The sequence below is a fragment of the Mesoplodon densirostris genome, chromosome 11 (genome assembly GCF_025265405.1).
Source record: "Mesoplodon densirostris isolate mMesDen1 chromosome 11, mMesDen1 primary haplotype, whole genome shotgun sequence".
Lineage (NCBI taxonomy): Eukaryota > Metazoa > Chordata > Mammalia > Artiodactyla > Ziphiidae > Mesoplodon > Mesoplodon densirostris.
The window spans coordinates 26,120,558-26,144,477 of NC_082671.1; the positions used below are offsets into that span (position 1 = coordinate 26,120,558).

Consider the following 23,920-nt stretch of genomic DNA (forward strand, 5'->3'; position numbering starts at 1 on the left):
CCGCGGAGCGGCTGGGCCCGTGAGCCATGGCCGCTGAGCCTGCGCGTCCGGAGCCTGCGCGTCCGGAGCCTGTGCTCCGCAACGGGGGAGGCCACAACAGTGAGAGGCCCACATACCGCAAAAAAAAAAAAAAAAAGAGAGACAACCCTGGACACTATTCTCTAATCAAATTGGCATGGAGCTGAATTTGTCTCAACAAGAGTCACATGTACACCATGTGTGAGGATGCAGAACCACCTTACCCGTTTGACAGGATCAGAACCCTTTGCAGTTTTATCAGCATTTGTGCCTATTGGAGAGTTTATTTTGCAAAACGATAAAATTGTCAGCATGTCTTCTGCCCATCCCTTCAAAAGTGGATGAGAGAGAGGGGGAAGATGGCGGAAGAGTAAGACGTGGAGATCACCTTCCTCCCCACAGATATGTCAGAAATACATCTACACATGGAACAACTCCTACAGAACACCTACTGAACGCTGGCAGAAGACCTCAGACCTCCCAAAAGGCAAGAAACTCCCCACGTACCTGGGCAGGGCTAAAGAAAAAAGAATAAACAGAGATAAAAGAATAGGGACGGGACCTGCACCAGTGGGAGGGAGCTGTGAAGGAGGAAAGGTTTCCACACACTAGTAGCCCGTTTGCGGGCAGAGACTGCGGGTGGCGGAGCAGGGAGCTTCGGAGCCGTGGAGGAGAGCGCAGCAACGTGGGTGAGGAGGGTAAAGTGGAGAGATTCCCGCACAGAGGATCGGTGCCGACCAGCACTCACCAGCCCGAGAGGCTTGTCTGTTCACCTGCCGGGGTGGGCAGGGTTGGGAGCTGAGTCTCGGGCTTCGGAGGTCAGATCCCAGGGAGAGGACTGGGGTTGGCGGCGTGAACACAGCCTGCAGGGGGTTAGTGCACCATGGCTAGCCGGGAGGGAGTCTGGAAAAAGTCTGGAGCTGCCGAAGAGGTAAGAGACTTTTTCTTCCCTCTTTGTTTCCTGGTGTGCGAGGAGAGGGGATAAAGAGCGCTGCTTAAAGGAGCTCCAGAGACGGGCACGAGCCACAGCTAACAGCACGGACCCCAGAGAGGGGTGTGGGATGCTGGGGCTGCTGCTGCAGCCACCAAGAAGCCTGTGTGCGACCACAGGTCACTCTCCACACCTCTCCTCCCAGGAGCCTCTGCAGCCCACCACTGCTGGGGTCCCGGGATCCAGGGACAACTTCCCCTGGAGGATGCACGGCGCGCCTCAGGCTGGTGCAACGTCACACTGGCCTCTGCTGCCCCAGGCTCGCCGCGCACTCCGTACCCCTCCCGCCCCCCGGCCTGAGTGAGCCAGAGCCCCCGAATCAGCAGCCCGTTTAACCGCGTCCTGTCTGAGCGAAGAACACACGCCCTCCGGCGACCTACACGCAGAGGCGGGGCCAAATCCAAAGCTGAGCCCCGAGAGCTGTGTGAACAAAGAAGACAAAGGGAAATCTCTCCCAGCAGCCTCAGGAGCAGTGGATTAAATCTCCACAACCAACTTGATGTACCTGCATCTGTGGAATACATGAATAGAGAACGAATCATCCCAAATTGAGGAGGTGGACTTTGAGAGCAAGATTTATTATTTTTTCTCCATTTCCTCTTTTTTGTGAGTGTGTATGTGTATGCTTCTTTGTGAGATTTTTTCTGTATAGCTTTGCTTTCACCATGTGTCCTAGGGTTCTATCTGTCCATTTTTGTTTGTTTGTTTGTTTTGTTTTGTTTTACTTTTTAAAAAGTTTTTTCTTCATAATTATTTTTTATTTTAATAACTTTATTTTATTTTATTTTATTTTATCCTCTTTCTTTCTTTCTTTCTTTCTTTCTTTCTACTTTTTCTCCATTTTATTCTGAGCCGTGTGGATGAAAGGCTCTTAGTGCTGCAGCCAGGAGTCAGTGCTGTGCCTCTGAGGTGTGAGAGCCAACTTCACGACACTGGTCCACAAGAGACCTCCCAGCTCCACATAATATCAAACAGCGAAAATCTCCCAGAGATCTCCATCTCAACACCAATACCCAGGTTCACTAGACGACCAGCAAGCTACAGTGCTGGACACCCTATGCCAAACAACTAGCAAGACAGGAACACAAGCCCACCTATTAGCAGAGAGGCTGCCTAAAATCCTAAGTCCACAGACACCCCAAAACACACCACCAGACGTGGACCTGCCCACCAGAAAGACAAGATCCAGCCTCATCCAACAGAACACAGGCACTAGTCCCCTCCAACAGAAGCCCACAAACCCAATGAACCAATTTTATCCACTGGGGACAGACACCAAAAACAATGAGAACTACAAACCTGCAGGCTGCAAAAAGGAGACCCCAAACAGAGTAAGATAAGCAAAATGAGAACAGAAAAACACACAGCAGATGAAGGAGCAAGATAAAAATCCGCCATACCTAACAAATGGAGAGGAAATAGACAGTCTACCTGAAAAGAATTCAGAATAATGCAAAAGATGATACAAAATCTGGGAAACTGAATAGACAAAATGCAAGAAACATTTAACAAGGACCTAGAAGAACTAAAGATGAAACAAGCAACAATGAACAACACAATAAATGAAATTTAAAATACTCTAGAGGGAATCAATAGCAGAATAACTGAGGCAGAAGAACGGATAAGTGACCTGGAAGATAAAATAGTGGAAATAACTACTGCAGAGCAGAATAAAAAAAAAAGAATGAAAAGAACTGAGGACAGTCTCAGAGACCTCTGGGACAACATTAAACACACCAACACTCGAATTATACGGGTTCCAGAAGAAGAAGAGAAAAAGAAAGGGACTGAGAAAATATTTGAAGAGATTATAATTGAAAACTTCCCTAATATAGGAAAGGAAATAGTTAATCAAATCCAGGAAGCACAGAGAGTCCCATACAGAATAAATCCATGGAGAAATATGCCAAGACACATATTAATCAAACTGTCAGAAATTAAATACAAAGAAAATATATTAAAAGCAGCAAGGGAAAAAAAAAAACAAATGAAAAACAAGGGAATCCCCATCAGGTTAACAGCGGATCTGTCAGCAGAAACTCTGCAAGCCAGAAGGGACTGGCAGGACATATTTAAAGTGATGAAGGAGAAAAACCTACAACCAAGATTACTCTACCCAGCAAGGATCTCATTCAGATTTGATGGAGAAATTAAAACCTTTACAGACAAGCAAAAGCTGAGAGAGTTCAGCACCACCAAACCGGCTTTACGACAAATGCTAAAGGATCTTCTCTAGCAAGAAACACAAGAGAAGGAAAACACCTACAATAACAAACCCAAAACAACTGAGGAAATGGGAATAGGAACATACATATCGATAATTACCTTAAATGTAAATGGATTAAATGCTCCCACCAAAAGACATAGATTGGCTGAATGGATACAAAAACAAGACACATATATATGCTGTCTACAAGAGACCCACTTCAGACCTAGAGACACATACAGACTGAAAGCAAGGGGATGGAAAAAGATATTCCATGCAAATGGAAACCAAAAGGAAGCTGGAGTAGCAATTCTCATATCAGACAAAATAGACTTTAAAATAAAGTCTATTAGAAGAGACAAAGAAAGACACTACATAATGATCAATGGATAGATCCAAGAAGAAGATATAAAAATTGTAAATATTTATGCACCCAACATAGGATCACCTCAATACATAAGGCAAATACTAACAGCCATAAAAGAGGAAATGGACAGTAACACACTCATAGTAGGGGACTTCAACACCCCATTTTCACCAATGGACAGATCATCCAAAATGGAAATAAATAAGGAAACACAAGCTGTAAATGATACATTAAACAAGATGGACTTAATTGATATTTATAGGACATTCCATCCAAAAACAACAGAATACACATTTTTCTCAAGTGCTCATGGAACATTCTCCAGGATAGATCATATCTTGGTTCACAAATAAAGCCTTGGTAAATTTAAGAAAATTGAAATTGCATCAAGTATCTTTTCTGACCACAACACTATGAGACTAGATATCAATTACAGGAAAAGATCTGTAAAAAATACAAACACATGGAGGCTAAACAATACACTACTTAATAATGAAGTGATCACTGAAGAAATCAAAGAGGAAATTAAAAAATACCTAGAAACAAATGACAATGGAGACACGACGACCCAAAACCTATGGGACGCAGCAAAAGCCGTTCTAAGGGGGAAGTTTATAGCAATACAATTCTACCTTAAGAAACAGGAAACATCTCGAATAAACAGTCTAACCTTGCACCTAAAGCAATTTGAGAAAGAAGAACAAAAAACCCCAAAGTTATCAGAAGGAAAGAAATCATAAAGATCAGATCAGAAATAAATGAAAAAGAAATGAAGGAAACAATAGCAAAGATCAATAAAACTAAAAGCTGGTTCTCCGAGAAGATAAACAAAATTGATAGACCATTAGCCAGACTCATCAAGAAAAAAAGGGAGAAGACTCAAATCAATAGAATTAGAAAAGAAAAAGGAGAAGTAACAACTGACACTGCAGAAATACAAAAGATTATGAGAGATTACTACAAGCAACTCTATGCCAATAAAATGGACAACCTGGAAGAAATGGACAAATTCTTAGAAATGCACAACCTGCCAAGACTGAATCAGGAAGAAAGAGAAAATGTGAACAGATGAATCACAAGCACTGAAATTTAAACTGTGATTAGGAGGGTGGGAGGGAGGGAGACGGAAGACGGAAGAGATATGTGAACATATGTATATGTATAACTGATTCACTTTGTTTTAAAGCAGAAACTAACACACCATTGTAAAGCAATTATACTCCAATAAAGATGTAAAAATAAATAAATAAAATCTTCCAACAAACAAAAGTCCAGGACCAGATGGCTTCACAGGTGAATTCTATCAAACATTTAGAGAAGAGCTAACACCTATCCTTCTCAAACTCTTCCAAAGTATAGCAGAGGGAGGAACACTCCAAACTCATTCTACAAGGCCACCATCACGCTGATACAAAAACCAGACAAGGATGTCACAAAGAAAGAAAACTACAGGCCAATATCACTGATGAACATAGATGCAAAAATCCTCAATAAAATACTAGCAAACAGGGCTTCCCTGGTGGCACACTGGTTGGGAGTTCGCCTGCCGATGCAAGGGACATGGGTTTGTGCCCTGGTCCAGGAAGATCCCACATGCTACGGAGTGGCTAGGCCCGTGTGCCATGTCCACTGAGCTTGCGCGTCCAGAGCCTGAGCTCTGCAACGGGAGAGGCCACAACAGTGAGAGGCCCGCGTACCGCAAACAAACAAACAAAATAAATAAATACTAGCAAACAGAATCCAACAGCACATTAAAAGGATCATACACCATGATCAAGTGGGGTTTATTCCAGGAATGCAAGGATTCTTCAATATATGTAAATCAATCAATGTGATACACCATATTAACAAATTGAAGGAGAAAAACCATACGGTCATCTCAATAGATGCAGAGAAAGCTTTCAACAATATTCAACACCCATTTATGATAAAATCCCTGCAGAAAGTACGCAGAGAGGGAACTTTCCTCAACATAATAAAGGCCATATATGACAAACCCACAGCCAACATCATCCTCAACGGTGAAAAACTGAAACCATTTCCTCTAAGATCAGGAACAAGACAAGGTTGCCCACTCTCACCACTCTAATTCAACCTAGTTTTGGACGTTTTACCCACAGCAATCAGAGAAGAAAAGGAAATAAAAGGAATGCAAATTGGAAAAGAAGAAGTAAAGCTGTCACTGTTTGCAGATGACATGATACTATACATAGAGAATCCTAAGATGCTACCAGAAAACTACTAGCGCTCATCAATAAATTTGGTAAAGTAGCAGGATACAAAATTAATACACAGAAATCTCTGGCATTCCTATACACTAATGATGAAAAATCTGAAAGTGAAATCAAGAAAACACTCACATTTACCATTGCAACAAAAAGAATAAAATATCTAGGAATAAACCTACCTAAGGATACAAAAGACCTGTATGCAGAAAATTATATGACACTGATGAAAGAAATTAAAGATGTTACAAATAGATGGAGAGATATACCACGTTCTTGGATTGGAAGAATCAACATTGTGAAAATGACTCTACTGCCCAAAGCAATCTACAGATTCAATGCAATCCCTATCAAACTACTGCTGGCATTTTTCACAGAACTGGAACAAAAAATTTCACAATTTGTATGGAAATACAAAAGACCCCGAATAGCCAAAGCAATCTTGAGAACGAAAAACGGAGCTGGAGGAATCAGGCTCCCTGACTTCAGACTATACTACAAAGCTACAGTAATCAAGACAGTGTGGTACTGGCACAAAAACAGAAAGATAGATCAATGGAACAGGATAGAAAGCCCAGAGATAAACCCATGCACATATGGTCACCTTATCTTTGATAAAGGAGGCAGGAATGTACAGTGGAGAAAGGACAGCCTCTTCAATAAGTGGTGCTGGGAAAACTGGACAGGTACATATAAAAGTATGAGATTAGATCACTTCCGAACACCACACACAAAAATAAACTCAAAATGGATTAAAGACCTAAATGTAAGGCCAGACACTATCAAACTCTTAGAGGAAAACATAGGCAGAATACTCTAGGGCATAAATCACAGCAAGATCCTTTTTGACCCACCTCCTAGAGAAATGGAAATAAAAACAAAAATAAACAAATGGGACCTAATGAAACTTAAAAGCTTTTGCACAGCAAAGGAAACCATAAGCAAGACCAAAAGCCAACCCTCAGAATGGGAGAAAATATTTGCAAATGAAACAACTGACAAAGGGTTAATCCACAAAATTTACAAGCAGCTCATTCAGCTCAATATCAGAAAAACAAACAACCCAATCCAAAAATGGGCAGAAGACCTAAATAGACATTTCTCCAAAGAAGATATACAGACTGCCAACAAACCCATGAAAGAATGCTCAACATCATTAATCATTAGAGAAATGCAAATCAAAACTACAATGAGATATCATCTCATGCCGGTCAGAATGACCATCATCAAAAAACCTAGAAACGATAAATGCTGGAGAGGGTGTGGAGAAAAGGGAACCTCTTGCACTGTTGGTGGGAATGTAAATTGATACAGCCGCTATGGAGAACAGTATGGAGGTTCCTTAAAAAACTAAAAATGTAACTACCATATGACCCAGCAATCCCACTACTGGGCATATACCCTGAGAATACCATAATTCAAAGAGTCATGTACCACAATGTTCATTGCAGCTCTATTTACAATAGCCAGGACATGGAAGCAACCTAAGTGTCCATCATCGGATGAATGGATAAAGAAGATGTGACACGTATATACAATGGAATATTACTCAGCTATAAAAAGAAACAAAATTGAGTTATTTGTAGTGAGGTGGATGGACCTAGAGTCTGTCATACAGAGTGAAGTAAGTCAGAAAGAGAAAGACAAATACCATATGCTAACACATATATATGGAATTTAAGAAAAAAAAATGTCATGAAGACCCTAGGGGTAAGACAGGAATAAAGACACAGACCTACTAGAGAAGGTACTTGAGGATATGGGGAGGGGGAAGGGTAAGCTGTGACAAAGTCAGAGAGTGTCATGGACATAGGTACACTACCAAACGTAAAATAGATAGCTAGTGGGAAGCAGCCTCATAGCACAGGGAGATCAGCTCAATGCTTTGTAATCACCTAGAGGGGTAGGATAGGGAGCGTGGGAGGGAGGGAGACACAAGAGGGAAGAGATATGGGAACATATGTATATGTATAACTGATTCACTTTGTTATAACATAGAAACTTACACACAATTATAAAGCAATTATACTGCAATAAAGATGTAAAAAAAGTAAAAAAATAAAAATAAAAACGTGGATGAGAATTTTAAGATTTCTAGTAAAATACTCACTTGAAATGGTTTTGAATCATTTATCACTCTTTCAAGAAAAAAACAAAAGGTAAATACATAGAATTCCACCCCAAAATGCCTAATTTGGTTTCCTAAGGCTGTGATAATAAACTACTGGGTGGCTTAAGCAACAGGATTTTATACACTCACAGCTCTGGAGGCTAGAAGTCTGATCTCAAGGTTAAGTCCATGCTCCTCAACCTTTGGGGGCTCTAGACAAGAATCCTTCCTTCTCTACCAGCTTCTGGCGGGCCATCTGCACTCCTTGGCTTTCCTGGGTTTTGTTTGTTTGTTTGTTTTTCTTTTTCTTTTTGCCACTTTGCTCCAATTTCTGCCTTGTTTTCAAATCACTTTAACCAATATGTACATGTCTCAAATCTCCCTCTGCCTTTCTCTTACAAAGGCAATTGCCATTAGATTTAAGGCCCACCTGGATAATCCAGGAAGATCTCCTCTGAAGACCTTTAACTTCATTGCATATAAAGAGACTCTTTCATCCAAATCAGGTGACATTCATAGGTTCCAGGGATTTGCACCAGGACGTATCTTTTGGGAGCCACCATTCAACCCACTATGTAATAGGGAAGAAACTTTGTATTCTATTACAAGTTAATCACTAAAGGGATGTTGTCTATAAGCATAAATTATACATAATGATCCATCTCTGGGAACCCTGCTTCCAGGTAATGAGCATTAACCTAAAATAAGTTTGTCTGGCTCACAGAAAACATCCTGACCAGGCCCACCTTTGAATGACTGCAGGAAGAATGAAATTAACACATCTCCTCTGGAGGCTGACTGGAACCAGGAAATGACTGACTTTACTCCCTCCCCTTTTAGTATAAAAGAAGCCTGCATTCTAACTCAGGCAAGATAGTTATTTGGGACACAAGTCCACCATCTTCTTGGTCTGCCAGCTTTCTAAATAAAGTCACTGTTCCTTTCCCCACCAACTCCTCTCTCGATTTATTGGCCTGTCTCGGGGTGAGCAGTATGAGCTTGGACTCGGTAACAACTACACTGCCTCTTTTTGCTATTATATGTTTATGGATTGATTTGTGCCTTTCTCCACATCCCCCCTCCCCAAATGCATATGTTGAAGTCCTCACCCTCAGTACCTCAGAATGTGACCTTATATGGAAATCGGACTGTTGCAAATGTCATAAATTCAGATGAGGCCACTAGGGTGAGCCCTAATCTGATATGACTAATGATCAGGGTTATACTTCTTGAAGCTAAGAAAAGCCAAAAAAAAAAAAAAAAAAAAAATTGCCAGCAAACCACTAGAAGCTAGGTACGAGGCATGAAACTGATTCTCCCTCACAGCCTTCAGAGGAAGAATCCTGCCAACACTTTGATCTTGGACTTCTGGCCTCCAGAACTGTGAGATAATAAATTTCTGTTTAAGCCACCAGTCTGTGTACTTTGATAAGGCAGTCCCAGCAAATGAATACATTATCCATACATACTTTACTTTTACTTTTTACATTTACTTTAAATGGTGAAAATAAAATTATGGTTTTGTAACCTATAATAATGTTGCATTTTATTTATCAACACTACACTGAAAGTATGTTTTCTATTTTCTATTTTATAAATAGTGTTGTAATGAACATGAACTTTGTCCATATGACATTTCTCTTTTGTGAATTACTTTCTTTGGATATATTCTAAGAAATGAGAATCCTATATCAAAAGATTCAGGGCTTCCCTGGTGGCGCAGTGGTTGGGAGCCCGCCTGCCAATGCAGGGGACACGGGTTCGTGCCCTGGTCCGGGGGATCCCACGTGCCGCGGAGCGGCTGGGCCCATGAGCCATGGCCGCTGGGCCTGCGCGTCTGGAGACTGTGCTCCGCAACGGGAGAGGCCACAGCGGTGAGAGGCCCGCGTACCGCAAAAAAAAAAAAAAAAAAAAGATTCAGAACAATAAAAAAATTTTTGAGTGACTCAACATTTTAAGCCTTGGAAACTTGTTGCCAATTGTTTTTCAAAGAGTTGTAACAATTTACCTTTTCCGCTATGTGATGAGTGATTTCAATACTCACCACATAGCAGTGATTTCAATCTCACCACCATTTGACAGTATCATTTCAAGTGCTGACATACACGTTGTTTGGGGAACACATTCAGACTTATTCTCAAGTGGGAGGAGCGATAACAAAGAGTATATTTATGTGGTCCTAACTTTTTCTGTCTCTCTTGCTCTCAGGTAAAAACACCGGAGAAAATTAGCCACCGTGATTTTAGGCTACACTTTGCTTAATATATTCAATTGAAGAGAGTCCAATAGAAGAGAATTCAAGATGGGTGTGATTTTTTTTAATGCAAAAAATGGCTCATATTAACTCCAACTTGCATGAATTAAATTTTATTTCTTTGTATGTCGATTGTTGTAATGAGGAGAATGAAGACAACGTATAGGGCAATGTTCCTTTTTGGCTTTTCTTAACATAGCACGTTTATTTGGGAATTTACCTTCCACCTTGTCCAAGAAATGAGGTTGGGCGTTGGCCGTTTTTCAGCACGTCCTGGCTGAGGACTGTGACAGCTCCACTCACGTGCCTCTCTGTCCCTCTACAAGTCTTCCCTGACGACAGTCCAGTTTTCCCGTTTAAAATGTAACAGCGACCAAAGCAAATCCCCCCAAAGCTAAGCTACCAGGCTTATAAACAAAACGTTTTTGTTGTTGTTGTTTGTTTGCCTGTTTTTTTCTTTGTTTTTTTTGTTTGTTTTTTAATCTGATAAGGAGCTCTGATGAGCAAAGCTGGCCAGCTGCATTCTTGCAGCCGCATCTCTGATCTTTTCTAGTTTCCTATCCACCTACCCACTCCCACCTGACGCAGACAGAGCCTGATTTCTGCCCTCCACACCCTGGACATGAGTAAACCGCGCCTCCGGCCCCTCCTGGATTTTTAAAAGGACACTGCCCTGGTCGGTCATTGCCAGGCGCCTCTGCAGTCTGGAGCAGACACCAGAGCATCCCTCCCACTGGGCGTGCAGTACGGACGAGCTGAGTAAACTCGGATTTTTGGCTGCCTTTTCTGCTAGGGTGGGTGGGGAAAGGTGTGTCCTCCAAGCGTTCACGGTAGAACCTCTGACCCTCTGTCTCCCCTTGGCCCCCATCTCTCTCTGTCTCTGTCTCTCTTTCTCCCCTCTCCTCTCTCTCTCTCTCTCTCTCTCTCTCTCTCTCTCTCTCTCTCTCTCTCTCTCTCTCTCTCTCAAGGTGTAGGAGCTCTCCTTTTCCAGACCAGAGAGGGGCGCCTTTCCTGTTCCCTTACCCCTCACCCACCGATTTTTTTTAAAAATGGGGGGAAAAAATCCAAGCCGGGAGTAATAGCGAGTGGATCTGCTCGGATCTGAATGAATGGAAGCTGCGGGGCGGGCCTGCGCGGCCGGCCACCCTGCCCACGATGCGGTCCCCTCGCGGCCTGTAGGGCCCTCGCCAGCCCCTCGCCCTCCTCCCGCCCCGGGCAGAGGCCGCCGCCAGCTCCGCGCCCGACGCCGAGGCCGCGGCGGCCGAGGGGAAGGTCGGAGGGAGGGTGGTTTCCTCCCGCCCCACACCCAGTCTCCGAGCCGGATATATAGAGTGTCACGTTTGGGAGCCGAAAGACGAGAGCAGCTTCCTCGTGGCCGGAGCACCTCCTGGAGCCCCGGGAAAGGACCGGGATTTAGAGGACCACTAGTTGAGCCCGCCCTGCGCCGGAGGAGCAGGTACTCAGGGTCGCAGCCGGGCCGCGCGAGCGCCCACGCCTCCGCCGGCGAGGAGCCGGCCGGAGTGGCCGGGTGGCCGGGAGGCCGGGCTCGGCGGGGTCTGCAGAGAGGGCGAGGCAGCCGCGGGGCCCCGCGGCAGGGTGGGCTCGGGCCCCGGCGGGGAGACGCGCGGTTTCCGCGGCTCTGCCCCGGAGCTGCCCCCGGCCGCCCCCAGCCATCCGGCCGCGGCTTAGGCGCGCTGGGCGCCGGCATCGCCCGCCAAGGTGGGGCACGCGGGGGCGGGAAGGGCGCGCGTGTCGGCAAGCTGCAGACTGGGCTAACTTGGGAGCCGCGCCGCGGCCGCGGGTCCGGAGAGACAGAGGCTCCGGCCGGGTCTGGCGGAGGCCTCCTCGGCCCCCGGGGCTGTTCCAGGAGAGAGCAGGGCCACGTGGGGCGCGGTGGCCGCCCTCCCTGCGCCCTGGACTGTCGGGGCGCGCTTTCCGGCCCCTAGTCCCACGCCGGGCTCTGCACGCCTCGCCGGGTACCGAGCCCCAGGCTGAAAAGGGCCGGCACGGCCCCGGGGCGGCCGGGGTGGGGTCTGTCCCCGTCCGAAGTTTTCCACCTCTTCCTGAGGGGCCTGGGCGTCTTGGAGGTAGCAGGGGAGCAGGTACCAGATTGCAACTGGTGTAGATGGCTTGAGGGAAGGCTGCTGGCACCCCTGGCGATTACCCACGGCGCAATTCCATTCAGTTAAAAGAATTAATGACCGACTTCATCCTAGAAACCTCCTACTTTTCACCTGGTGGGATGAGTAGAATTAAGAACACTTATTCTTCGAAGGATGAGTTACCAGGTGTGAGCAACCAAGGTTCGTTTTGTATCTGCCAGAGCTTCGGCGGCTGGTTAAATCATGTAGATTGTCCCATTGTGCCATGGACAGGGACAAGAGTGGGTACAGCAGACTGACCAGGAAACTCAAGTGAATCGTGCTTTTCTACTTGTTAGAGGCTGCTGCATCAAGAGAAGTTTGACACTGTGCAAATGGAAATTTGAGAATTTCCCTGCTGTTTCAATTACCCATCTCTCTGTATCCCCATTCATATGAGTTGGAGATTTGGCTGAGGAGCATATTTAGTCTAAAAGGGCAAAGAGACTAAATAAAATTTTAAGGCAGCCACTCAGACTAAAGGAGCAGGGCTTTCAGCAAAATCCGCTATTAGGGATATTTGTGTGTGAGACTTCTAGGAGATGGCCATGGGGCTTTACCAGCCAGACTCAAGAGTTGCAGCATTTCTTCTGTAGTATTTCTCGGGATGCAGGTCTTCAGAGCACTCTTTCCCTGTTTCTGAGGGCATCTTCTGAACCTGCTTTGTTAACAAATTCCTACTTTACTCCTATTTCAACGTTGGGTTATAATTATCTATAAAATTGATATAAATCAGCACGAGTTGGTAAATCTTACATTTCTCCTTAACTTAAAAGAGGGAGAGTGACATCTAATTACAGAAGGAGAGGGAGAAGCTTCCTTTAAGGGAGGAAAAATAAGTAAAATAGCTCGTACTTGGGTATCACTTTGGGGTTTGTGAAGAACATCATCATCTTGAATGTCTCACTATTCCCTTTCCTATCTTCTGAAGGTACATTCAGATGTTATTTCTTTCTGGCAACATCTGGGCAGCCTTAAGAATTCTTTGTCTTTGCATTAATACTTGTGCACCCATGAAAACTCATGCATGTACAAATGGTCTCTGAAGGAACATGCACACGCGGTCCCTGCCAGTCTCTTGTGACTTTGTGTTTGGTCTCTTTGAGAACATTTATTACTCTTGAAGAAGCATTCTTTTTTTTTTTTTTTTTTTTTTTTTTTGCGGTACGCAGGCCTCTCACTGTTGTGGCCTCTCCCGTTGCGGAGCACAGGCTCTGGACGCACAGGCTCAGCGGCCATGGCTCACGGGCCCAGCCGCTTCGTGGCACGCGGGACCCCCCCGGACTGGGGCACGAACCCGTGTCCCCTGCATTGGCAGGCAGGCTCTCAACCACTGCGCCATCAGGGAAGCCCTGAAGAAGCATTCTTAATGCTTTATTTTGTTAACAGACCACTTAAGGATCTGATAAAAGCTTTGGAATATGAAAAATAAGCATATACATATTAACAGAATTCTGCCTACAATTTCAGGCGCTCACAGCCTCCTTGATACTTAATCACCCAGATGTTAGAGGTTCAGAGGCCTCAGGCAGGGCCAGCTCACAGGGACCAATACTTGGAGAAGGGCCCTGCACTTGGTTTAATGTTCTGCTGTCGCTGTCAGCTGTCTTAGTAATTTTCAAACAAGGAGCTCCAAATTTTCATTTTACACTAGACCCTGCAAATTCCATAGCCAGTCCTGAGGCCAGGTTCACAAGCCTGTTCTGTCACTTCCTGAATAACAACCCTGTCTCAGCCATCCTACACTGCAGGTGAATTCTCTGACAAAAACAGAAAGTTAGCTGCTGCATGCTTCTGTCATTAAGTCCTTCTACGCCCAATTTCCTCATTGACAAAATAAAGATAACAGACAATATCTACTACTGTATTTCATCTTAAAGAGTCATTGTGAAGACAGGTAGGTAAAAAGAGATAATAATTGTAAAACTGTTGACTTACCTTGAACAGTACTATACTAACAAAGACAGTATTGTTACAGGCTTAACTTTTCTAATACATGTTTCAGAAGTAGCTTGAGGAAGGCTGGTTAAGTACATTAAAAGGGTTGTAGAACCTTTATAACCCTTATATTTTGGTGGGAGAAAAAATAGAACAAAAAGTAGCTATGTTTTGTGGTATTTTAAATATTCCTTAAAAGTCTTTATTTGGTCAAGATTGGAACTGGCAACTAAAAGTACAGAATACCTTCCTGGATCCCAAAGATACTTCCTGAATTAAATTGATGTTTTGGTGGAATTCATCCAAAATTGAACAATGAAAAATTGAGTCATTGATTGAAATTTTTAAGAAGGTATCCTTTTTGCCCCATTTAACTTTTAAATATTCATACTTTCAAAACCGTGAGCAAGGCACTCTTTTAAATATTCTGGGAGATACCTGGCAATATAAAGTATACCTAGTCCCCTACCAAGTTGTCTTCACCTTCTGTACCATTGCGGGAGGAACTTAGAAACCTTGGACCAGTCCTCTTTCCCCACACTCCTCCTTTTATTGCTTCTCTCTGACCTCAGAACTTATCCTTTCCACAGCTTTCATTCCCAGTATGATGGCAACACACTTGGAAGGGTTGAGGAAGAAAATAGAGTAAAAGGATATAGATCAAACTTCCGTATCAAAGTCTTAAAATAGGGGCACCAGAGAAGGTGGATGGAGACTCCTTTCATGCAGCTACTCTGTGCAGAGGCGTGCTGTGAACTTCAGGGTTATGAAGTACCAAGTCCTGTACTCGATAGATTTATGACATCATTGACAAGATGAAATATGTAAATATAATGTGTTAATTAACATAACAGATACATTGTTAAGAGGCAATATAAAATTAGGCACCAAATGAATGGTACAGAAAATAAGTGCAATGAGTTCCCAAGAAGAGAATAAAATAAACTGAAATGGTTAGAGAAGCTTAAGAGGAGAGTTACATGAGATGGCCCTTAAAATTCCACTCCTAATAGAGATGAATGAATGAACCTTCTGGGTGATAATTGTGCAAAAGATGAAAATCTGGATGGAACTAAAGTTTCATGCAAGGAAAAGGCAGGAGATAAAACGAAGAGAACTTTCCACTGGTTAGCTTCAGTCATGTAACACATAATTATTAAGCCCATTCTGTGACCAGACACAATGCCAATTTTTCTGCATTTAGTGTGGAATAAAGCAGATGTGTCCCCTATCCTTTTGGATCTTACAGGCATTTAAAATATAAACATATAATAAGAAAATTTTGGAAGTAGCATGGAGAATAACAGGTGCAATGAAAAAATGAGGGGTTGACTCAGATTTGGTGGTTTGTGAAGGTCTCTGACAAAGAAAGATTTAAATTGATATTTGAAGGAAGCATAGGGATTAACTTGGCAAAAAGAAAAAAAAAGAATGGAGGGAAAAGCAATCTGGGCAGAGGAAATAGCAAGTAGGAAGACTGTAAGGAAAGGAAAAACCTGGAAGTGTTCAAGGAACAGAAAGAAGGCACGTGTTTTGGGTGAGGGAGTTGCTGAGAGGCCGGCCGTGTGTGTGAGCCTGGTCATGTAGATCCTCACAGATCTTGATAAAGATTCTGAATTTTATTTTAATGAGAAGCTCTTGAAGACTTTGAAGCCAGAGACTAATTTAAATTTTAAGACCTTTGTGGCTGCAATTAGGAGAATGGACGAGCGGGATCAGGGGTTGGAAGTAGGACAGAGCTGGTGATGGTGTGGACAGGCAAGATGGAGAGAAGTGGGCAGACTTGAAGTGCATTTCAGAAGTAGAACTGATAGACCTTGGTGATAGATCGGCGATGAGAAGTGGCTAAGCAAAGAAGTGTGATAATAAATTCCTCCAGTAGATACTGCTGTATGTTTATAATCCACAACCATAGCCTCCTGATGCATAAGATTTAGAGTTGCCACAGAAGAGCTGAAAAGTGACATGGAAACTGATAACGCTGCCTGGTATCTCTGAAAAGTGTGCCAGGCTGTTGGGATAGAGGTGAGATAGCAGAAGATAATATGCTTTTCATATTATCATTTCTACTGTTGAGATTATTAATGAACTGTGCACGAACTTTATAATGTTTAAGAGGTTACCACCAAAACAAATATGACTTCTGTCTTTCTGACTTGAGCACACTGATGGCACATGGGGTAATCTCCTAAAATGACGAAAACCCAGAGAGAAAAGTCTGATCCGCACCAAAGTGATTGCTCTACACCATAAGTTACTCCCCTGCTTAGAAGCTTTCCATTCTTCCACCTTGTCTGTATCAGTGTCCCAAAATGCAGTCTGTGGACCATTAGTTTCTCGGGATATTAATAACAGTCAAGTGAAGGGAAAAAAGCTTCCCTCATCACATAAGCTTGAGAAACACTTAATTCAACCTAGTTAAGCAGTCTTATTGTGGGAATCCTCAAAGCCTTTAACATACTAATAATGCACTTTAAGAATCATCAATCAAGAAGAGATATTTTATGCTGCATTTCCTAAACTTACTTGACCTTGAAATGCTTTTTTTGGCAGAACATCTAACAGAGTCAGCATTCAACATAACACGCTTTGGGAAATGCTGCCCTATATTAATAGATTAAACCTTTTAACATCCACAGCTGTCTATTAACCATCAGCTTCTCTCATGTCTTTCATGCTACTGCTTAGCTGGAAGGAAGCAGAAGACCGGAATTGAACTGACTCTGTTAATAAGTTCTGAGTTGATGATGAAAACAATTCTACCATATGGATAATAGATGAAGAGATATTCACAAGCAAGATCTGCAGTCTGACTAAAAACAATTTTTTAAAAATTTTAACTTCTACTTCCCTGGCAAGGCTATGCAGGACCTCTCGGAGGTACATTCTGTCAAGTCTAGATGTACACGTGAGAAAGCTGAAGCATAGAAAATGGGGAAGATTTCACAGGACCTTTCATGTCCCATGGGAGGTCTGAGCCTTATTTGATGTTCATAGTATATCCCCGGCAGGGCAACACAGTGTGAATACATAGGACATCTGTAGGAGCAGTGATTTTGCACTGAATCTCATACATCTTCTTTACTGGTCCCCAGTGCATTTGCGTGGTGGTGGGATCGAGGCAGAAGTGCGATTTGTGACCAAAGAATAACCAGCAGAGCAGGGCAGAAGAGACGAGTTCAAACATCTGTGGACTCTGGCCACGGCTTCATCCACCTGGTGCTCTAGCTTAGGGGTTAGCAAACTATGGCCTGAGGGCCAAATCTGAATCCTGCCTATTTTTGTATATGTCTTGGACTAAGAATAGTGCTTATATTTTTAAGTGGTTGAAAAAAATCAAAAGAAGAATAGTGTTCTCTGGCAAATGAAAATTATATGAAATTCAAATTTCAGTATCCATGAGTGAAGTTTTATTGGAAATCAGCCAGTACCGTGCACCTACTCATCCTATTGTCTATGGCTGCTTTGGTGCTCCACGTAATGAGTAGTTGTGATTTGCAAAGCCTAATATATTTACCATCTGGCCCGTTAACATAAAATGTTTGCCGCCCCCTGCTCTAGGCTACTAAACTCACTGGCCATAGATAATTATAATAGATTTGTTTTATATATTAGGGGTAGTCTTAGTTCAGGCTGCTATAACAAAGTACCATAGACTGGGTGGCTTATAAACAACAGAAATTTATTTCTTACAGTCCCAGAGGCTGCGGGTCCAAGATGAAGGCACCAGCAGATGTGCTGTCTGGTGAGAACCACTTCCTGGTTCATAGATGTCCTTCTTTCCATTGTAACTTCACATGGTGGAAGGAGCAAGGGGGTTCTCAGAAGTCTCTTTTATAAGGGCACTAATCCCATTCACAAGGGATCTGCCCTCATGACCTAATAACCTCCCAGAGGCCCCACCTCCATACACCATCACATTGGAGCCTAGATTTCAACACACACATTTCGGGAGGACTGAAACATTCAGTCCATGTCAAGGTAGAAATACAAATAGGTAAACTGACGGTCTAGAAGCTCCTCAAATGTTATTACCATCGGAGTCATGACAGTGCCATTTACTGTGGATGAGTAGTGTAGCTAGTGTTAGCTGCCAACGTGAGGTGCAGAAGACAGTCTTGCAGGTGATAGCTTTTGAAAGTTATTCAAACGTTTGAATTCACATGTAAAGGATGGGGCCTCAGATAAACATACCCAGCATCTAAGAGGTAGAGGGGGTAATTAACACCAATATTAGCTGTTGAAGTCTGCTACCTCTAAGCATGGATCTTCTGTGAGTAGTCACCTCTGATTTTTATTTCAGTAAAGCAAACCTGTTTTTTATTAAAGCACCCTGTTTGTGAAGAGTGATGGTTTAAGCGTGACAGTCTTAAGTTTAGGTTGACAAATACATTTTTCATCATCCCCACCCCATGCCTATTTTATTTATTTATTTACTAATTATTTTTTATACATCTTTATTGGGGTATCATTGCTTCAAAATGCTGTGTTAGTTTCTGTTGTACAACAAAGTGAATCAGTCATATGCATACATATATCCCCTCCTTCTTGAGCCTCCCTCCCACCCTCCCTATCCCACCCCTCTAGGTCATCTCAAAGCACCAAGCTGATCCCCCTGTGCTATGCTGCTGCTTCCCGCTAGCTATCTATTTTACAGTTGGTAGTGTGTATATGTCGATGCTTCTCTCACTTCGCCCCAGCTTCCCACTCCCCTCCCAGTGTCCTCAAGTCCATTCTCTATTTCTGCATCTTTATTCCTGCCCTGCTCCTAGGTTCATCAGTGCCATTTTTTTTTAGATTCCACATATTTGCATTAGCATACAGTATTTGTTTTTTCTCTTTCTGACTTACTTTACTCTGTATGACAGACTCTAGGTCCATCCAGCTCACTACAAATAACTCAGTTCTGTTTCTTTTTATGGCTTAGTAATATTCCATTGTATATATGTGCCACATCTTCTTTATCCATTCATCTGTCGATGGACACTTAGGTTGCTTCCATGTCCTGGCTATTGTAAATATTGCTGCAATGAATATTGTGGTACATGTCTCTTTTTGAATCATGGTTTTCTCAGGGTATGTGCCCAGTAGTGGGATTACTGGGTCGTATGGTAGTTCTAATTTTAGGTTTTTAAGGAACCTCCATACTGTTCTCCGTAGTGGCTGTACCAATTTACATTCCCACCAACAGTGCAGGAGGGTTCCCTTTTCACCACACCCTCAATGAGTCTATATTTTTGGTACAGGACTCCCCAGGTACTTCATACATAACCAACACAGCACAGGTACAAATGTGGGCACAGCTGGTGTAGGTGCTTCCATGGGACTTAGAACCAGAAGATGGGAGATGGAGGCTTGTGCTTAGGTCTATCGCTGTGATCACAAAATCTTTCCAGGCCACAGTATTCTGTGGGAATCAAACAGATTGCCAGCCACATTCTTAAGGGGCCTTTCCATGACTAATTCAGAGACCTGCCTTTAATTAAAAAAAAAAAAGAATTGGTTTCAGGTGAGATCTTTATTCAATAGCCATTTTTCCATTTTAGTCAACACTATACCAAAGCAAAAAATATTATATATTTCTTTTTGTAGAGAACAACATGATTAAGTAGACAGTGAAAAAAATTCATCTTACTTTAATTGGCAGACACTAAAAATAGCATGTGTCTATTGCTTTAGTCATGGTTTATTTTTAAAATCCTAGATAATTTTGTAAACTTAACCTCTGCAGTCCAGGAAAAGCCCAGTCCAGCTGCAGATGACAATGCATCCCCTTTGGCTTTTGGACATGCTATTACCTTGTTTTTAATGCATTTTAACTTCCTAGGCTCCTCCAGAGATGGCTCCAAAGTGTTGAAACACACACTTGAGGGGAAGAGGAGAAGGGAAAGCTCTTCCTTGTGAATCTGTGTAAAAAAAGGCAAAAATCTGGCCTCTTCTATCCACTTTCCCATCCATCCACCTCAGCTGGGAGGTGCTGGGTCAGTAACATTCACTGGTGAATAACAGGATGACCATAGGAGGCAAGTATAATATTTCCTGAGCCAAGAAATGAGAAAAAGTCATTGTGAAAATGCTCCACATTTTAGATCATTTTAGAAAAATGGTGCATTCTTTATCATAGGTCAGTGAGAGGACACTTTCCACAAAAGTCAGCACAAACTCCAGTATTCTTGAGGGCAGGAGAGTTGGAAATTAGGAAGATCGTTAAATTTTGTGTCTGGTCCCAACATATTTGAAACCACTGAAGCGCTTCAAGCAGAATTAGATTCACCAATGCATGATATTGCCAAGAAACTGGAAGAATCTGCCCAGAAGAATTTGATAACCTGAACAAAAGAAGCTCTGTGTAACAATTCACTATGTGTGCATGTATCAAAGATTTTTTATTATTATTTTCAAGAAAGGACATTTAGTACTAAAAGGTGTGTGGATAGTAGCAGCATAGTTTTATCCAGTAATAAAAGCATCTTAAAGATAGATAGGGCTTCCCTGGTGGCGCAGTGGTTGAGAGTCCACCTGCCGATGCAGGGGACACAGGTTCGTGCCCCGGTCCGGGAAGATCCCACATGCCACAGAGCGGTTAGGTCTATGAGCCATGGCCGCTGAGCCTGTGTATCTGGAGCCTGTGCTCCTCAACGGGAGAGGCCACAGCAGTGAGAGGCCCACGTACTGCAAAAAAAAAAAAAAAAAGATAGATAATATTCATTTAATAAAAATAGAAGTGTTTGTCTAAAACTTAAGAGAAACTGTCCACTTAATTCCACATGAAACATAAGTGTAAATAAGATACCCTGATAAATATTAATGAAATCAATTTTATGTCAGTCTGTGTATTTTTATTTCTATTATGCTGTAACTGTTGTCTCATTCTGAATTGACTCATTTCCTTTGTGTTTGTTTACATGAGACCTTTAAGACCTATTTGTTCTGAAGATAAGTGTATGATCTAAAGGATGGACACGTGTTCTCGTACCAAGAAGCTTTGAGAGCATTAAGATCCACTTACAAAACTATTCTCCAAGCTGCAGGGGAGTTTGAAAGAGTTAATAGTTCTCATCCAAATAAGCAGTTTCCTTCTTTCTTGGTAACCTGTAGTTGCCAAAGCTCTCTCCTTAGTAGAATTGTGACTTTGCTTCTTCCTTCTTTTCTTCTTACTATTTTGGTCCAGTCCTGCCTGAAGCAATGGTTATGCAAGTGCTGCTGAGTGCACTGTTGATCACAGGATTGCACTTTAGGTAAATTTAGGTCTCAGTTTCTTTTAGGACAGAGTGAAACTTTCTCAAATTAGCCTTCCCTAAACTCTTAGACATACTATATACATACATACATATTGCACCATCTTATCTACTCCACGTAGTGGTGACTGCAAATAGCTTTGCCTTAACTAACTCTATTCATATTCTACATATTCTAAATTGTAGAATGTTCAAGTACCTTATCTATATTTGATCTAATTCCCTTATTTTATAGAAAAGAAAAAGTCAGTCCCCAAAACACAAAGGGACTTGTCACTTATCTATTTAAGTGTAGAATAATATCCAAATGTTATGACTACAAATCCCATGAGCATTTTTTTTTTTTCTTTTTGCGGTATGCGGGCCTCTCACTGTTGTGGCCTCTCCCGTTGCGGAGCACAGGCTCCGGATGCGCAGGCCCAGCGGCCATGGCTCACGGGCCCAGCCGCTCCGCGGCATATGGGATCCTCCCAGACCGGGGCACGAACCCGTATCCCCTGCATCGGCAGGCGGACTCTTAACCACTGCGCCACCAGGGAGGCCCCCCATGAGCATTTTATTCCATTCATTCATTCATTCATTCATTCATTCAATTTACTACCATGTGTCAGGCCAGGTGTTTAGCTCTGCAAATATAGTGGTGAACAAGTTATAGTACCTCCCCTTAAGCTTTAGTGCCCCCTATTCATTGGGCAATTTCTGACCAGTTAAAACTTTGGAGTTTGTGAAATCTTTCAGCGAAGATCCTCAGTGTGAATATAAAAAATACTCATATATTTTTATTTCCCATTCCTCCACCTCCTAGCCAGCCCCAGTCAGTGATTTAGCTTCCCATAGCCCTGAGCAGTTAGCACCAAGAAGGGGGTGATGGGAAATGGAATTAAAATGAATTAAAGTCCACAGGGAAGATAATGAAAATTCTCCCCAAGGAAACAATGTTCTCCTTTATTCACCATAAATCCTGAGGATTAAATTAGCCTGTGGCACCCTCCTCTCAGTTTCTCACTCTTTCCCCAAACCTGGCTGTGGACTGGGTTCAATCTTCATGCTTCCCCCTTTCCTTTCTGCCCTTAAAGCTAGACGTACAATCTCTTTGTGATTTAAGTAACTGCTATTCATTGTGGATAAAGAAATAGGGGAAGAGCAAAAACAACCAACGTGGGAAAGTTACAGAGTTTCCAGAACGGTACCTTTGAGTCTGGGCATAGGGCTAGTAGTTAGTTGCTGGCTTCCTGGGTGATGACAAGTGGAAACCCCATTATCTTCAGCCTTCCATCTTTATTTCTACAAGTGAGATCACAAACCAATACTCTGTTTTAAAAATCCTCACCTGTACTCTTAAATCTGGATGATGGGAGGATTTATAGTTTTCAACAGAGTTTCAAAGAGGTCGTGACCAAAACAACATGGGAAACCACTGCTTCAGGAACAATCAAGTGGTTATTTTACTTCCTTGAAGACCTCCAGACCCAGGAAAGATCCCTTCTGAGGATACTTGCCAAGTATCATAGAACTGTTTGAGATGCTTAGGTTTTCCTGATCCATCTTCAGTGTGTCACATGATTCAGAACATTCCATTGTTCCAAAACAAAAAAGGGATCATGTCATTCCCCTGCCTAACACCTTCCACTGCTCCCCATTCCCTAGAGCAGCCTTGCCAAGTGTGTGAGTTGCTAGTTGAGGCAGGTGTGTGTGTGTGTGGGGGGGTTCCCTAATACAGAAGAGCTTTTAGCATCACCCTCCCTTCCTGCATCTCAGAAATCTGGAGACTACAAAAATCAAGGTGTTGGCAGGATTGGTTCCTTCCCAGGACTGTTAGAGAAACATCTGTTCTAGGCCTATTCTTAGCTTGTAGATGGCCATCTTCTCCCTGTGTCTTTAACTCCACTGCCCTCTATGCATATCTATGTGTCCAAATTTCCTCTTTTTTAAGGACACCAGTCATAATGGATTAGGGGTCCACTGTACTCTAGTATGGTTTCATCTTAACTTAATTAGTTACCTCTACGATAATCTTATTTCCAAATTAGGTCACATTCTGAGATACTGCAGTTGAGGACTTTAACATATGAATTTTAGGAGGACAGAATTCAATCCATAACACCCAGGAAACTAATACTTATTCCTCCTTACCGCAATGGAATATGGTGATGAAACTACAAGGCGCTTTCCGTGTTACTCTAACAAAACAAAACAAAACAAAATGACCACAAAAAGCAAACAAAAGCAAAGAAAAAAGAAAACGAAAACCTATGCATTTTAGGTACAGGTTAATAATGAACATAAGTAATAACTATTTTCACCGAGTTTCTTCTCCATGTGATTTTTATTATTTTTTACGAGGTATGACTTACATGTGGAAAAGTGAATATATCATAAATACAATAATAAGTAGCTCTCAGATTTCAGCTTCCAGACTTAAAAAAAAATAA

The 23,920-nt window shown here is 42.7% G+C and overlaps 1 protein-coding gene across 5 annotated transcripts in view; it reads left to right on the top strand.

The window, feature by feature from the left end:
* Positions 1 to 10,842: 10,842 nt before the first annotated feature.
* FAR2 (fatty acyl-CoA reductase 2) overlaps positions 10,843 to 23,920 on the top strand; it is a 148,194-nt gene continuing 135,116 nt past the window's right edge. The window contains exon 1 of one of the 5 annotated variants that reach the window (XM_060113454.1): positions 10,843 to 10,930. The gene's annotated coding sequence lies outside the window, so the exon portion shown is untranslated. Of the gene's footprint in view, positions 10,980 to 11,372; positions 11,628 to 23,920 lie in introns of those variants that run through there. The other 4 variants (XM_060113452.1, XM_060113451.1, XM_060113453.1 and 1 more) reach the window with 4 other exon arrangements.